This window comes from Phragmites australis, chromosome 11, assembly GCF_958298935.1.
Source record: "Phragmites australis chromosome 11, lpPhrAust1.1, whole genome shotgun sequence".
NCBI lineage: Eukaryota > Viridiplantae > Streptophyta > Magnoliopsida > Poales > Poaceae > Phragmites > Phragmites australis.
Window position 1 is genome coordinate 29,238,668 of NC_084931.1, and position 7,124 is coordinate 29,245,791.

Below are 7,124 nucleotides of genomic sequence, written 5' to 3' on the forward strand. Positions count from 1 at the left end.
GGTTCATGCCTCGGTGGTAAACAAAGTGAAGAGAAAGAAGATATTGGATACAATGTGGGTTTCTATGATAAGACGGTGAAGAGCAAGCAATACTCAAGTGTGATGGATCATCCAGTGATGAAGGGTAAGCAAATAGTTTGGCGCCAAAGGAACAATGCGATGGTGAAGGGTGAGTTAAGGTTTTACGCTAATAGAGTGTGTGATGTCATGGAAAGCTATGAATGATTCACATAAATCACATGGAGATCAAGGAAAGAAGGAAGGTTGAACATCGTCATCATACTTAAATGAAGAGTTGAACACAAGCCTTAAAGAGCTACAAGAAGCATCGTGACTTGGATGATATGTTCATAAAGTTCAATGGGATTGCTCAAGGCAAAGGTATAACTAGAATAAGTTTTGTAGTTTAACCGGTCTCATAAGTGGTCTCAAGAAGTTTGATGGGAGACAATGTTATAGGTTTGTCACACTATGAAGAGAGACTGTCGAAAACGTTGCTCAATTATGGTGTTAAATGCTCAAACCATGTGTTCGGTGTAGTATGTGTTTATGTTGAAAGTTCGTTTTAAGAGTGTAGCATCTATGCCCTAGATAAGTGTTAAGTGTTTTGGTGATTAATGACAATCGTATTATTGTGACTAACAAATTTCTTTAAAAGGGTATCAAAAATTTTAGTTCACAATGATAATTTCATATTCTTCGTCCCTAAGTTGATTATATGGATGATCAAAGGAGATGTGCATCAATATTAAGGATCTTCTAGTTCTAAGTGTCACAAGAGAGATGAAGGACACTTAGAGTAGTATAAATCTTCATTCTTAGTCTTTTAACCGTTCTATAAAAAGATGCTAAGAGTAGTAGTTTGACCTAGTTGACTATAGACTTGGTTTAATACATACTTGTGAAATTTTAGCACTAGGTAGCTCATAGAAGTCTATGGTTGAGATATCATGAAGTAAGAGCTCAAAAAGAGATTGAATTGGACGAGCTCAGTGAACTTAGCCTCATCGGATAGTTCGATGATGTGACTCTTGTTCTCACTAGAGCATTTTCTTGATTCAGACAGAAATTACATGTGTTGACTGGATGGTCCGGTGGTTAACATGCAATATCACAAGAACTTTTTCTTGGTGACACGTGTCCTGAATTTTTTGAAGTGTTGCACCGAATGGTCCGGTGTTACCTCAATGAGAGCAGCAGAGCTTTTTCAACATAATCAATAATTTCCAAGTAAAATGAAGTTGAATTCACCTAATTATGCGGTGATAGAATGGTGAGGTCACCAGACTAATTTTTGTAGAGAGGTTGCTTCGAACAGTTTAAAGTTGCTCAGTTTATCGAATGGTTCTGTGATGGACAAAACGAGCACCGGAGCAATTCTTGTAGAGAAGGTTGCAGGTATTTGAAAATTGAAGGTCAACTGACCGCATGGTCTGGTGCTAAAGGTATGCTCACCTGATGCATACACCAGACTATTTACGGTAGTAACGGCTATTTACAGTTGGCATAGTATGGTTTTGAAATTTCTACTCACTGGATTATCCGGTGTGAGTAAGGAGATGCTCATCGGATCATTCGGTATTAACAGAAAAGGTGGGTTGTTGGGCAACGGCTAACTCTGGATCTCTAGCCTATAAATACCCGCTCACTTGGTCTCATATGAATCTCTTATGACCACAGGAGAGCTCATACATTATACGTGTCATCAAGAAGTAAAAGAGTGCACTTGAGTGATTTAAAAAATCTTAATTGAAGGTTGAGGACATCTTTAATTCCTGGAGATTAGCAAGTATGCATCTAGCTATACTATAGGCTTGATATTGGTCAAGTGAAGCTACTGGCTTGTTACTCTTGATGGTTGGCAACATCGAGCTGGTCTTTGGAGGTTGGAGGTGTCTCAATGAACTCTTAGAGTTATTATGGGAGCCCCAGAAAGAGCTATGTGCTTGTTTTGATACCCACCAATCCAGTGATGTAGAAGTGGCAATCATGACTGAGTAATTGAGACTTTGCGACTCAAGAGAGAGCGATATACTTTGTGGATGCTCCAACGAGGACTAGGAGGTATTCTAACTCCTTGATACCTCGAGAAAAAATCGGTATTCTCTTGTCCATCTCCTTACTTTCCCGTATTTACATTTGTGCATTTACTTCTTGCAAGTTTTACTTTCCCCATTTACATGTGTTCTAGCTTGCTTGTTTTCTTGCTTCCATCTAGTTTCATCATGTAGTCATATGTCAGTTTATCTAGGCTAACATTGCTACTTGTTCTAGAATTTAGTAGTAGTAAATTTTTAATAACCCAATTCACCCCTCCCTCTTAGGCCATTCGATCCCTTCAAAGAGTCCGATGCCGAAAGTGTGAAAGTGTTCGATTTGGATTTCAGAGTGTTCCTAGTTTTATACAATGTGTTTGAGATTATGAATTCAGTAGGGGTGTGTAGCCCTCTGAATAAGCTTTCCGTAGAGTCTAAATACACCGAAATCGGATATCAAGATCAAAAGTTATCGTTGTTTTTCAGAGGGTCTGTTGTGCTGAACTCGGAAGTTCCGGGTGAGATCTGAAAGTTTCGGGTAGCTGGAACCTCCAGATAAGCTCTAGGAAGGGTTGCTTGGTTTGGGCTATTTAGTTTTATCTAAAAGTTTCTGATTGATCCGGAACCTACGGATTCAGGTGTCATACACCGTTACCTCCAGATGGAGTCCGGGTTAGGGTTCTCAGTTGCTGAATGTTAACCCGGAAGTTCTAACTTAGTGAAGGTGACATACCTTAGAGGCAATCATAGAGATGATTGTATTACACGTCTATATTCATATACTACTGAATAATGTGTTATTCCAATAATGATTATTGTTTATATTGATTGGTAATTATGTAACTTGTTAATGAAACTCTTTATTTATATCATGATGTTATTCTTAGTTGGTCCCTGATCGTATATCATTGTGATGATACATAAGACTAGCATATGTATTAATTGATTATCATATTTTACAAATCATATGTATAGAGATATCAGGTAAAAAATGTGGACATTTATATTAGAGAACATGATGTTGGATAGACCCACCTTGAGATATTGCTGGGATTATTATTTATAATGTGCCATCGGTTATTATCTCAAATGGTATACATGCAGGATCCTTAGACCTGAGATCGTTATTGATTCCCAGAATATGTAGTGGCATACTTTGATATGGTCAAACGCTATTCCGTAATCGGGTAGTCATAAAGGTAGTTTTCGGGTTTGTCATGAAATATGTCATGGGATATGAGCGATCAAGATGGAATTTACCCCTCCTTGATAACGGGAGAGATATCTCTGGGCCTATCGAGGTAGTTGGATTGAGAAAGTGTATGACCATGCCAATATGATTAAAGAGTTAATCATGATGAATCCACTACTTGATCGAGTACATGGTCGAGCTATCACAAGGGTGGTACATATCTCACCTTTAGCTTGATTGGTATCGTGAGATGAAGGGATTGGTGCATGTGTATATCAAGATTCAGCCGATGTGATCTTTTATGTATACTCGGGAGTCAACATGTCCTGTTAGGGAACACTATTGATTTCGGTTTGGAAAGGGTTCTAAGTCGTAGCCGTTTGTATATGAACTTAACGGGTCACACACTTAATGGGTAGGGCATGCTGAGGTTGAGCCACTCTGAAACCCTAGCCACAGCTTTTCATATGATCTTCTAAAATCCTAACCATGTGTGCAGTGCTAGCACATCGGCACTCGGCATTTCTGCCCAGTACATGTGGATACCATAGTGGCGCTGATCTTTTCGGCGAGTTAAATATGACATGTTCGAGATTGGTCGAGGAGCACGACCACCTGCTCGGAGTTGGTCAAGGAGCACGACAACCAGATCGGAGTTGGTCGCAGATCTGATCGAGAAGCTGCTCGAGGAGTTTGACGCACACGATGTTGGATCGGTCCACTCCAACTCTTCTTCCGCTGCACTGCGCGTCAAGCGATAACAATATATGATTTCCTACTAGCACGATTTCCTGCGTGAATGCGGTAGGAAATTTTTATTTTAGGCTAGTGTAGACTGCCCGTTTCGCCGCAGTTAGGCCAAAATATCCTGTAACAGTTAGTTTCTAACCGTTAGGATTCTTTGGACCTGGAAGTTCCGAGTTGTACTTGGAAGTTCCAGGTTGTACTCCTAAGTTCCAAACTAAACCCAGAACTTCTAGGTTATGCGAAATCTACCCAACGGCTAGTTTTTGAGAGTGAGTATAAATACCCCTTGTCCTCCTAGCGTGGAGTAGGTTACTTGGCTGGCTTTGTTCTGGTAGTGTGAAGTGTTTTAAACTTGGTGCACCTATGAGTGCTCCCTCTCTAACAAGATTTGGTGAGACTCAAGCATTGGTGGCTTAGTTTGTACAAAGAGAGGTGTGAGAGGGTGTGGTGCTTTGGTAGTCCACAGATTGTCACATAGGTTGTGTGTGTTTGAGCATTTGGTGTTGATCATGTATGAGTTTGGGAGTTTGTTACTCTTGGAGCTAGAAGCTCCTAGACGGCTAGGTGTCACCGGCGAGCGCCCAAGGTTGTGGTGTGGTGTGGAAAGTTTGTGAATGCTTGAATTTCGTCTCCGCAAGGGAAGAAATCAAGAGTGAAAATTCAAACTCAAGTATGATCGAGCTTGATGAGGAAAAAAAAGTTGAAATAGATCTCGCTCAAGTGTGACACTATGATTTCAATCCATCACACTTCGTTTATGGTGTTACATCACTAGTAGAACCCAACGTGTTTAGGTTTTGAGTTGAACCTGGAAGTTTCAGATTGAACCCAAAAGTTCTAGATTCTGTATAATCTGTTGTAAAGCTCTGAACTCGAAAGTTCCACGTTAAACCCGAAAGTTCCAGATTCTGTATAATCGGTTGTGAAATTTTGATTTTGTAAGAACACCTATTCACCCTCTATCGGAGTAGTGAGTAAGAGAACATCCTAGCTAACGGGCCCCACGTGGAATATGATGTCCACTGGGGTATATTTCCTGAACCTTAGCCCATCACACGACCAGCGCGATGCTTGTGCAACCAGCCTCCTTGCGATTTAATGTGATCCCACGATCAGCCCTTGCTGGTCGCGGGGCGTCCATACCCAACCTGTCTAATCGCATTTATTGATATCTAATCTAGTGTTTTCCTTCTCGAGGCTCATCCTACAGCGAACAAAGTCGGGGGCAATGTAGATGGGTAGTGCCCCGTTCTGTAGCATTAATTGCTACAGAGTGGGGTGTTGCGGACCGACTTAGCACCACACGATAGATGGACAGGGTGCAGAATCACTAGGCAAGTGGAAAAGTTTGCAGGCGAACTCACGGAAGGCTGGGACGGAATGGCTTAAGAGATGAGTTTGTGGCGCACGGCAAGGGGACATGTAGGGTTACTGAGGTAAGGTAAAAGTGGAGTCTTCCAAGAGGATGGGAGAGGCCCTATAGTAGCACCGGTGTAAGGTGCGACGTGCATGCTCTACGTGATGATGGCCTGAGAAATGTACGTCTAGCTATGTATGGGTCAGCGACAAATGACCAGCCTCCTTGCGATATGTTGTGATCCTGCGATCAACTCTTGCTAGTCGAGGGACATTGATACCTAATATGTCTAATCATATTTATTGATTTTTACTCAAGGGTTTTCCTTTCTGAGACACCTCTTTCACTGAACAAAGTCGTGGCAAACGCAGATGAACAGTGACCCGTCCCGTAGCATTAAATGCTACGGAGTGGGGTTTTGTGGACCGACTTGGCACCGCGCGACAGATGAGACAGGGTTTACAGAACAACCAAGCAAGTGGATGAATTCGCGGCGGGCTCATAGAAGGTTGGGACAGAACGGCTTGACATATAAGCTTGCAGCTCATAGTGATGGGATAGGTAGGGCTACTGAGCTAAACTAAAAGGGGAGGCATCCAAGAGGATGGGATGGGCCCTGCAATACCACCGACGCAAGGTGCAGCGCGCATGCTCCGCGTGGTGATGGCCTAAGAAAAAAATATCTAGCTAGGTATAGATCTACTGAAAGGGGATCACTTGTAAGTTCTCCTTCTCTTGCATATAAAGGAGAGATGAACCGAGCTAGAAGGGTAGTGGAACTCATCTGTAACCAGTTCATAAACACATATAACAAAATACACAGGACATATAACTGTTATCCTTTGGGAGGCTGAACCTGGATAGCTCCTAGTGTTCTTGAGTTCGTCACACCATAAGCGTCGTTCACGCGCTCATCAATCGGTACACATCAGAATCATTATTAGGACTAACACTGGGCAGCCATTTGTGTATGTATCATAGTAATAGATGAATTTGTAAAAACCGTCTGTGAGTTCAGGCACATCCAGATGGTAGTTTTATTAAAAAACGTATGTCTTAGCAACCATATGAGAGTATTTTATCAGTAAGGGGTCCTAATAAATTGTTTGTGACACTCTGTATATTTTCACTAATTTTGTAGTAGTGCTCCACTACCTCAAACCGAAACTTCAACTAAACCTCATGAATTTTAAGTTTCAAAAAGTGGCATCCGAGTTATTTTGTGACATAGAAGCTGTGAGTTTTTAAAAAGGTTTTGAACATGTTTGCGGCAAACTTTCAGGACTAGAGGCAGTTTTAAGAAAGCTTCAACAAAAAAAAATGCATATTCAAGTGGTTTTCTAGATAGTTCCGATCATGCTCCATAAAATCACATAATTTTCAACCACATCTTCGAAAGATCATACATATGTCGTGGTTGATGGAGGAGCAAAGCTGGAGCCACCACCCTCGAAGTCGACACCATTGGCCCTGTAAGTTCCCCTGGGCCAAGCTCCAGATGAGGCTTTTGTACCTCGTCGGCTACCCTGGTGTTGGTGATACTATTGTTCCGCTTGCTGGATTGATTTGTACTAGGTTAGATCTTCTCCTCCTGTTTGTGAATGAGGTAGAGATACTCGATGTCCCCTTTGGTGGTTTCGGTTCTGGCTTGTCGGCAGGCTCATCGGTGAGAGAGGATTTGTTTCCTGTCCATCAGCTTCGACTCCGAGGGTGGTGGCTTCATCTTTGTTCCTCCATCATCTACGATGAGATGACGGCCTATGCTCTTTCATAAGTGTTAGATGAGTCTCAG